Below are 11,152 nucleotides of genomic sequence, written 5' to 3'. Positions count from 1 at the left end.
CCTGTTGACAAATCTTTCATTCACTCTTACCATGTTTTCTTAGTTTATTAAAACAAGAAGAAGAAGATTGTAAATAAGATGTTTGGAGTTTTTGGTATAGTTAGTTCAATCGTGTGGTGGCACTGCTAGCACATGTTTCCCAACTAGAAAGAGTAACGCTAGTTAAAAGAAGCCATGCATATGACTTGGATCGACAAAATCATATCAACCATACGTTTTCCTGATGCTTCCAGCAAAAAAAAAAAAAAAAAGGACTACAACTCACTTTCAAGTCTAAAGTAAATCAGAGCCGGCATCAATTGTTTTCGACTAATTATGAATGTTATCTAAATGGGTTTTGCAACTTTTATTTCTTGTAGTAATTAATAAGACATAATAATAGAGAAGAAGAACTGGATGGCTAAGGTGGATCCAGTACAGTACCCTTTTCATATAGGAGCATGGGTTTTCCAGTTTCTTGGTCTGGATCCAGGGGTCAGTGAACCCATTGATATTTGTGTTGAATTTGGCAAAAATATGTCATAGATATTGAGAATTTCTTGGGTCTAATGACAGAAAGGGATGCATCATCCTTCTTTGTGGAGAGGGCCCTCCTTCAAATATTCTGCTTCTACTGTCATCGGCACTGACCCAACACGCACATCCAATTAAAAAAAGAAAAAAAAACTTGTTTCTCCAGAGAAGTAACGTTTAATTCTTTAGATGACTTAAGTTCCCAGCTGCCTGTTCCTGAAATTTCTCAAGCGGCTCATGGTTGCAGTTGCCGCACCAAAATAAAGTTGACTTAGAATTGGTACGTGAACCCCTTGTGTAGAGTAACAGTTTGATATTTTGGCTAATTAATCAGCAGCATATTTCACCTAATTTTTCTGGGATCTGTGATGCATTTTCTTTGGTGGCTCAGATAGTTTTTTTTTTTTTCTTTTTTTCAGTTTTGGGTGCTGAAATCTCACCTCAGATTTTGGATGGAAGAAAGCATAACCTTCAACCAACCTTGTTGAATATTGTAAATGCCACAAATTGAACATGGGAATCAACCGTTTGCTGTATATGTAATGTGGGTAAGAGCCAGCTGACGCAGAAGAGTCATGAATCAGAGAGGTTAGCTGATACAGAAAGGGAAAGACCAGACCTTGCAAACTAGTTAAAGAAAAAGGGATATTATCAATCATGAGCCTCTTTATGCTGGAAAATGGAAATTGTTCAGGACCATCATTATTTTTTTTTTTTTTTGAAAACGCTTTTGGAAAAAAACCCAAAACCTTTTTCTGTGTGCTCAAAGAGTTTGTTTCTCTCACATGAAATAAAATAAAAACCAGTTTAAAGTAGAAATAAATCTCCAAAAACCAAGCATATATTGGGTACAATATTCATTATCAGCTTAATCTACTCATTTGCCACCAGATCTATTGTATATATATATATATATATATATATATATATATATATATATTCTTCTCATTATATTTAAAGTTTATATTTAATGTATTATCGATATATAAATTTTATATATTATTAATAAATAAAATGATATTATCTTATTAATTAAATCAAATGATATATCTCACTAATAAATAATTTTTTTAAAGAAGAGATTGTTATTTAAGATATTTATAAGAAAATTATAAGTATCAAAAATCAATTCAATATTGTGAAAATCTACCTCTTAAAATTCATAAGTAATTCATTTAACTTAAGCTCCATGTTAGTAATTTTTATACTTTAAATTAAGGTAGAAACTAAGTTTTATAGCTTTCTACCAATTTCGGTTAGTGTGTCTTTCTTTTATGCATGCATGCGTCCGAGCTTGTATTACTATATATAGTACGAAAGCGTCATTCATGGAGATTTTCTTGGACAGTTTTCTTTTTAGTAATAACTTTCTTTTTTTCTGGTCAATTAATAATTAGTATTTGGTTGTAATTGTTAATCAGGTTGGCAGCAACTTCAGTACTTCATGCTCTAATCCCTGATCTGATCTGATTTTAATTAGTTAGATCTTGAAATTGGAATGTTCATTATCTCCACCTCAGAAACCCGAATAGTAATATATAAATGGATAAATATTAGATATAATTTAGATGGATTTTTTTTTTTTACTATTTGTTTGTCTGTTGTTTTTAATTTATTTTTATTATTTTTTAAATTTAAAAAAAATAAGAAAAATTTCAAAATAAATAATAATTATTCGGGAAGGAAATAAGTTGCCTAAACATGGGATGTAGGCAACTATCAAGGAAAAAAATAGCTAGGCATAGATTTTGCCGAAAATGTAAGATGATAGATAATCGCATGGCTATTCTGTTGCATATATACAGGGAAATAAAGCCTGCTACAGGGAAACGATTTGATTGTGATCAGACAGACAGCTGATATAACATTGTTTCACAGCAAATTTGTACAGCAGATGCAGATTATTAGACCACTTTCCTTGTCCGAAATATAATCACAAATCTATCATAGACATGGATGCCGGACATTTGTAGTTCCATGCAGCAGCTATATTTTTAGCTCCAGCGAGTAATACATCTCTCATCTCTCAAAAAAGTAGCCAAGATTTGGTTTTGTTTTTCCTTTTCCATTAAAAAAAAATTGCATGTTCCATTTTGTGATATTTGAGGTTTAAAAATATTCTCATATCCTCCCTTGAAATAAAAACCAAACCAGGACTTTAGATTTCAGGAGTAGTGCTCATTAAAGATCCTGGGGCCATAAGGTTCCTGAGACGACGTCCCACGTATATGTTAATAATACATGGATAGGGTTCGTCTTTATTTGTTTGTTTTGCTGTATTTCTGGAATTCTGGTTTATTAATTTCACTGTATCTTTTTTTTAGTCGTTTTAATTGATGAATACGGCCTTCGGGCATTAACTTGTTTGGAACAATATTACGGTACCGATGTTTTCTTTTCCATTTTGGGTTTTATTCCTGGTTAGCACAGTAAAAATATCAATAAAAATAATTAATCTTTTATGCAATATATATAAATAAATAAAATATGTTTTAGGCAGCTTTTAGAAAAATCTAATTACGTGTGAATTTCATAAACCATATTGTGTAGAACAATCATATATATATATATATATAATTCAAATATTTTATAATAAATGTTAAGTATTTTACATCAATTTTAATTTTATATCTCTTAATTTTATTACATTAAACATTATAGACTTTTGGTTATCTATTTTTAAATGAATTTTTTATTTTTAATTTTCTTTTATTTATATTCTTTAAAATCATTATTTGTTAAAATTTATTGAAACTTTTAATTTTGTAATCTTAATGTTTTGATTATTAATTTTCTTATCATTTATGATTTTCCATCAAATTGACTTTTTATTTAACTTTTTAAATGCATTTCTGATTTTTTATTTTCTTCTATTTATGTTTTTTCAAAACTGTTATTTATTAAAATTTATTGTAACTTTTAGTTTTATATTATTAATATTTTTTACTGTTGATTTGTTAAAATTTATTGAAATTTTTAGTTTTTATGGATTTATGACTTATGATTTTTCTTCTATTTATATTATTTAAAACCATTATTTGTTAAAACTATTCTATAAGCGTTTGTATTTCATTTTCTTTTCTAATACTTATTGGACATAATACTAATCATGAAATTTGTTTTTTATTGTATTTATATTTCGTAATTTTATTATTTTTAATCCTGATTTATATATATTTTTTGTTTGGCATTTCAATTCTATTTTGAAGTCAAATTGATGTACTTTTTAGTGTCTGCATTATTTTTTTCATAATCCATGATTTTTTTTTATTTCATTTCAAATTTTATTTTTGACCAATTGAATATGTCATGATTAATAAATTAATTTTTGAAAAAAATAATTGGAGGATCGAAATTCGCATTTGTCGACTATGAGATATTTATAACTATAAAACTAAAAAATGTGTTAGCATAGAAATGATATTAGTTGATAAAAAGGTATATGAATAAGATTTATTTTTGTTTATATTTTCATTTCTTTGACTTATTTTATCATTTTTTGTTATTTTTATAGAAATTTTATATTCACGTTATTCTTAAGAGTCGTATATCGATTAAAGAATAAAATTCATAAAAAGAATTTATATTCGATAAATAAATTTTTTATAAAGATAATTAACAGTTAATTGATACAAATGAGAGCATAATTCATTTTCATGCTAATATAATCATTTGAACAATAGTCATAAATAAATCCGGTCCCTCATAAATCCGGTCAAAGTTGACGTTTTCAAAGTGACAGCGTTTCTCCTTGCATGCTTCACAAATTTCCGTGGCCAAACAAATTTTAATTTGAAATGTTACTACAAGACATTTTTATTGTGCGAAAAAGGGGATTAGCATAGATTATAAAAGAGTACGAGACAAAACATGCCCCGCTGCATCAGCACAAAGCAAGGCTTTCATAAAGTCAGGTGGGTTACAGGTACATAACATAAGCAGCAGATTCCATAACCTACGAGACGTATTGCTTTTAGATATTCAACACTTGGAATATCCTCCGTCCATTTTTTTACCATAAACCAATTTGACCGTACACGTGTAAATCAGAAACAAAGAATCCAATCGCTCTCTGACTCCATTACTGCCATTTCCACTCCCTGAGCCAATCTTAATCCAGCGGCTTTCAATCACTCTCATCCGTCGTTCAAAAATTTCAATTTTATCCGTCCGATTTAGTCCAAAGCAAACTTGACCGTCCATTTTTCTAAAATTTCAGTTTCAAAGAACTGAGAGAAAGAGGGAGTGAAGCAAAGGCTGAAGAAAAAAAAACGTCAAACAAGCCATACCTTTCTTCTGTCATTAGATTTTTATTTGAAGGAATTTTGAACGGTATAAAAGAGAAGAAAAATGTATAGCTTGCGATATTGCTTTTAAATTTCAATTTAATTGCGTGATTTTTATTTAAGTTAATTTATTTATATGAAGATTGAGTAATGGAGCAAGGAGAAACCGTTTCGGATTTCGCACCGAATAAATTGACGAGGAAATTATCTTTCACAACGGTGTGTCTCGCGTCGGTAAATGCAACGTTATCGGATCACCGGATGCATTTACAGTCACAGTCGCAACTTCAACCACAATGGGAATCTCAAACGCCGTTGCGGCCGAAGCATCAAAGGCAAACGCGGGAACTGCAATTGCGGTAATATTTGCAGCCCCAGAGGGTGCAGTCGCCACCGTAGCCACAACTAAAACCTCAGTCACCGCCAATGCCACAAGTTCAAACGCAGCTGCCGCCACCGCAACCAACGCAGTAAGTTGCCGTCGTGCACTGGGTGCCTCATCCAGTCCAGAGGTTTCCGCTACTAACATTTCAATTGAGGTAGCTTTTTACGAAATCTTTAATTTCCCTCTAGTTGTAAATATCTCTTTTTGTTAGAAATGAATTACGTAACGTTTTTAGAATGAGTTTGATACACAAATTAGGATAAAGTAGAATAAGATGATATTATGAATATAATTAAATTAAAAAATATTATTTTGTAAAAATTATGATAAGATAATTTATTTATTGATCAGAATTATATTTTTTTTTAAATTTATACAATTTAAATTATTGATGTAAATTTTAAAAATATAATAAGACATTAAAATTTAATTTTATGGATTAAAAATAATTATTTTTATTTTGGGAAGATTGAATCATCTTATATAAAAAATATAATTAATCATTCTCGAAATTTTATTCTTTTTTTATATATAAATCAAACATAATATAAGATAATTATCATTTTATCTTATCCATGATCTTATGTATCAAACATTACCTTTGGCTTAAATATTTATTTATCTTTAAAATAAGCATTAAAATAAACTTTAATTGATTCTGGAAACAAAATCATTTGTTCTTTTTGACAAATTTCTGTTTTCTAATTTCAGAATCTAATTATTTGTTATCTTATGAATAAGCAATAAGTGAACTTCTAAGATTAGTGTTAATTGATTGGCTTTTTTGGTTTTTATGTTTAAAGAGACCTTTTAGATTTTTTTTTTTTTTTACAGTAGAATAGTGAGAACATTATCTACAGCTAGAAATATACCTGTAGCATTATGTTGTTTTTAACTTTTTGTCCATATTTGTTTGTCCAGCAAGCAAGAGTCCCCAAAGTCCAGACCATGTGGGCTGGCTGAAGCCGAAGATGGGACTCCAAAGAAACAAAAGCAGTGTAATTGCAAGAATTCTCGGTGCTTGAAGTTGTAAGGTCATTAACACCTATTTAAATTCTATGTCGGCTTTCTAGTTACACATTTGATCAATAAATCATGGATGCCAAAGTGCTGCTACTTACCATGATGGTATTGGTCATTTGTAGAGAGTAAATAAAGTTCGTACTAGAGTTTAACTTTTAGGAAGCATCACTTGAATAAGAGTGACGGTCAAATTGCTGCTTGTTTGCTTACTCAATTTTCTTCTTCTGTTGTGGTAAATGATTTGTTATTCCCAGCATAAATATGAAGTTCTCTTTGAGAAAAACTTTTTGTTGACATGCAGTAATCTTTTCATCCTACTAGTGGTTTACTTGTGGAAATGTGACACTATCTTCATTTGATTCACCTAGTTGGTTTATATGATTTTTCCTTCACCAAGTTTTTTGGGATCTATTAGTCAACTGAATTATCTGATTTAAACTAGACCAATGAATGCTTCGATTTGTTAGTGTATTTTTGAAATTGTTGCTCTATGGCTGTGTCCATCATATTTTTGCTGCATTTCTTTTATCCAATACCAATGTGCATTTTGTTTTTGGTTAATATTAGGTACTGTGAGTGCTTTGCTTCTGGAGTTTATTGTAATGGTTGCAATTGCATAAATTGCCATAACAATGTGGAGAATGTTGCAACAAGGCAAGAGGCAGTTGGAGCAACCTTAGAACATAATCCAAATACATTTACAGCAAAGATTGCTAGCAGTCTCCACCATGAGTGTAATCAAGCTGAGTCAATACAGTGAAAAGCTCGAACTCGAATTTAACTCGAAATTCGATACTCAAATCTTGACTCGAGCTTGATTTGAGATAAATATCGAGTTACTCGAGCTTACTCGATTAAGCTAGTTTACCGAATAAAAAATAAGTTTGATTCCCAAGCTCGACTTCAAGCTTGATTATTTGTATTCAAAATTGAAATCGAGCTCAAATTGATGTAAAGGTAAAATGATATTTTTTTAATTAATATAATATAAATATATATTAAAATATAAAAATTAAATTAAACTCATGAGCTATTCGAGCTATGTATTAAAATGCTTGAACTTGAGCTCAGCTTGACAATGACCGAGTCGAATTTAAGTTTTATTTGAACCAAGCTTGAGTAACTTGTAAGTATTGATATATTATTTACACATCTTGTCTCCAGGATGCTAGGGTATCTTATTTGACAACTTCAAGCTGCCTCTTTATAAATGTTGCTAGGTGCCAACTATAAGATTTTCCAGTTTTTATTTCCTTCCTATGAGGTTCAAATGTGATGAATAATGTTAAACTGAGCCTATTTTAATTATTCTTTTGGTTTTATTCTTTTCACTTGATGTGTGGTATCGTGTCATTGCATCAGCAGAAGCAGGATATCCAAGTATCAAATGTATTTGTTTATATAGAAAAAAATGAAATTTGATTTTTCCAAGTTTTAAAAGTTTCTTGTTGTGGAAACAAATCCAGGATGATGCACGTGATGTCCAAATGGTTGGAAAGCACAATAAAGGATGTCACTGCAGGAAGTCCGCTTATCTCAAGAAGTATTGTGAGTGCTTGCAAGCTAATATTCTATGCTCTGAAAATGGCAAGTGCTTGGACTGCAAGAACTACGAAGGAAGTGAAGGAAGAAGAGCTTTCATTCATGGAGATCGTAACTCGTTGGCTTAAATGAACAGGCTGCAAATGCAGCCATTAGCGATGCCATTCGATCATCTGGCTATGGGACTCCTTTGGTATCCAAGAAGAGAAAAAATGAAGAACTCTTATTTAGTCTAGCACTCAATGATCAATCCATTCAAAAGATTGTTCAACTTCAACAGGTAATTCTTTGAATTATGATGATATGCTAGAATCATCTTGGTTGAGCAAGGTCCCTGATTGGATTTGTGCAACCTTTAGAGAAAAATGATACCTTTTAACCCTTTTATTTTATGGAATCGTCCTATAACCACCTTTTCTACCAGGTATCAAAGGTTTTTGTACTAGTAAAGGTATCAAAAGAGAAATAATTGCATAGATGTACTTTATGTCCTTCTCATCAGAAATAATCTATTCTATTTGGTACCTTCGCAAATTCATGCAAAGAATGATCTTTGGAGGCGAATGGAAAAAGCATTTAAATTTTGTCTCAGCTGCTTTTAAGGTTCTAATTAGTACACGATGCAGCCAAAAAATTTTTTACATTTCTGTTTCCTCTCTTTTTTCAAGGGAAAAATGGGATACTGATATATTCATTTAATTATAACCAGGAAAATGATCTAAAAAAATCCTGTGGCAACATCCTCTCCTGTTTCTCGCACTGCAAATACAGCATTATTGAGATCTTCAAAATTTACATACAGGTAGGAATTGCATGTGTTTTTATTCTGGCCGTGATTAACAGAAACATCCTTTTTCATTTCTTTCCCCCTTTTTGGAGCTAATTAGTATCACTTTGCATTATTGAAGATATCCTTTGGCAGACATCCTCCAAACGATGTGTAGGAGCTGTGCTCAGTTTTGTTGTTAGTTTCATCTGAAGCTGGAAGGACACTGCTGCTGGTACTAAACTACTAATAATTATTATTCATACATACTGAACTTATTTCTTTTCATTTCAGTATTACTTTCAACATTTTGGTTAATCAAATTGCTGAAATTGCCACAATTTTTGTGTTGTTTGGGCCATTAGTCTATTGCTTGTTTCCGAATTTTATCCTTGTCACAAACCGTCTTCCTGCAATCTGGATCTTCTCCATACGTTTCCCCTTCCTAGCTTTGAATGATTGAAGCTTTTGTCATCTGCCAAATTAGATGGAAGGTGGGTAAGGTAGTTGGTTTTTTCTATTTTCATTTTAAAAGTTATGATTGAATATTAAAACTATATGGATAAGTTTAAAGTATGATTCTGCCATTTGGCCCGCGTAGGTGAAACTGATCCATTATTTAATAGAAAAACAATAACTGTGTATTGTTGAAGCCAAGAGGATTTGCTTTGTTGTAATGCTATTAAATTATAAATTGGTGTTTTGAACATCAAGTCCCAAATGTCTGAAGTCAAAGATCTACTATGGTTGTTTGAAAGTCATCATAGTGTCGAAGCTCTCCTTTTCAAAAGAAATTGAAACAACTTTGCTGGTAATGGAAATGGTGAGATGTAACCTTTGAAAGGTCCACAATATTTCCTTTGTTGCACATAAAAATTACATGTATGATAAGTTATGGTGGTCTGGACTCTTGAAGACTCAATGGTTGACATATTCACTGTCATAGAGACTCTCCAATCTCTAACTTTCATGGTTGTTTTTGATGATTTTTCCCATGAATATAGTCTGTTGGCTGTTGTACAAAGAAAAATAAAAACCTCAAACTTGCTTCTTATAGACTCCCACGAATGTCATCTTATTTGTAATAACCTGTTTCATACATTAAGCAAAAAAAAAAAAAATGTAAGGGATGGTTTGGACTATGTTTCTTGCCCAATATGTAGGTCCTTCTGTGAATTATGAATGATGTAATCTAGCTCATTACCTAATTCTATACTTGATTCACCTTGGGCTAGTGTGGTTAATTTTTCATATCAGTATTCACAATTTGAATACATTTTGTTATTTGTTGAAGATAATATATAGTAGTAATAATGTGAAAGTTACAATCTCCAGAGAAAGTAGTAAAATGGACCGGCAAATAGAGGGAGGCTCTACTGAAACTATTGTTTCATCTGGTCAGGTGAATGAAATGAGTCAGAAAGGTAATGGTGTTCAGAACGGTGCTATTGATGACTGTAGCAGTGAGAACCGAGGAGATGCTAAGAGAAGTGGCAACTCTGAAGCAGATGAGGGTGATGTGCAAAATGGAAGGCCATCGTCACTTGGGACAGGCGCATTGATGTGCCATGAAGAAGATGCACTATTTATGGAAGCTGGGTCACCAATTGTGACCATTCTTGAAATATTACTGAAAAATCATCAAACGGGCATGAGTGCGCAGAGGTCTATGCAGAGCAAGAAAAGCTTGTTCTGACAAGGTTCCTTGGTTTTCTCGATTAGTTCATTACTTATGGAGCATAAAAGAAAAGCTAGTTGGTTTCACAATTCTAGACTCCAAAATTTGGTAATTGTGGAAATATAATCTTAATTATTACTTGATTAGTTGATTTTATCTATTTTAGTTAAGTATCTTATTTTTAGAATAAAAAGTTATTTGTGTAATTACGTCAAATTCATTAAATATGTTTTTATTATGTATAAAGAGTAAATTACTCCGATTAATTGTTTTAATACATGAAAATCCTGAGTTTTTAAGAATAAGAATATTTAGTCTTTAGTTTATATATTTTCATACACTTCTAGTATTGTAATAAGAAAAATATAGAAGAATAAAATAGTTTTATTTTAAAGATTTTTTCATGGTATTAAAACATGATTTGAACCTTTGAAAATTTTCACTCGGAGTTCAACATGACCAGCTGAAAGGAGAGCCTGGCGTCGAAGGTTACCTTTAACCTCGGAGCTAGTGTTTCTCAATTATTGCAAAATATTACCATTCTTATTCGAATAGGTTCTTTAGCATAAAAAAAGTAAAATTTTAAGTGCCTTAAGTGTAAAACTAAAGAAATCAAATTCATGGATTGCGAATTCAGGAATTTCAGATCATATATATAAGGATGCATCTGTATTTAGTAAATACAACCCATGTAATGAAAACTTCAAAGTTTGAATTACTGATGGGTTGCTTTTAAAAGTAATCAGTACAGGTTATGTTATTATTTTCAAAGAGATAACACTTGATTCTGTTCTGTTTATCCCAAATCTAAGTTGCAATCTACTATCTATAATCAAACTCACAAAAGACTTTAAGTGTGTTACTAAATTTCTTCTAAATATATGTGAATTTTAGGATTTGGATTCGGAGAAGATGACTGACAATACTAAAATGTGTGCAGAACTCAATATCTTAAGAGC

The 11,152-nt window shown here is 31.0% G+C and overlaps 1 pseudogene across 1 annotated transcript; it reads left to right on the top strand.

Annotated features, from left to right (window-relative positions):
* The first annotated feature begins 4,933 nt into the window (after positions 1-4,933).
* LOC111302535 (protein tesmin/TSO1-like CXC 5) lies at positions 4,934-8,555 on the top strand (annotated as a pseudogene). Its single transcript, XR_016326829.1, has 5 exons — positions 4,934-5,338; positions 6,106-6,213; positions 6,775-6,939; positions 7,649-8,029; positions 8,459-8,555. The product of XR_016326829.1 is annotated as a protein tesmin/TSO1-like CXC 5 (transcript).
* The last annotated feature ends 2,597 nt before the right edge of the window (positions 8,556-11,152 follow it).

The sequence above is a fragment of the Durio zibethinus genome, chromosome 13 (assembly GCF_047325235.1).
Source record: "Durio zibethinus cultivar Kanyao isolate XHJ-2024 chromosome 13, ASM4732523v1, whole genome shotgun sequence".
Classification (NCBI taxonomy): domain Eukaryota; kingdom Viridiplantae; phylum Streptophyta; class Magnoliopsida; order Malvales; family Malvaceae; genus Durio; species Durio zibethinus.
Note: the sequence above shows the minus strand (reverse complement) of the source record. Positions and strands in the feature narration are given on the sequence as shown.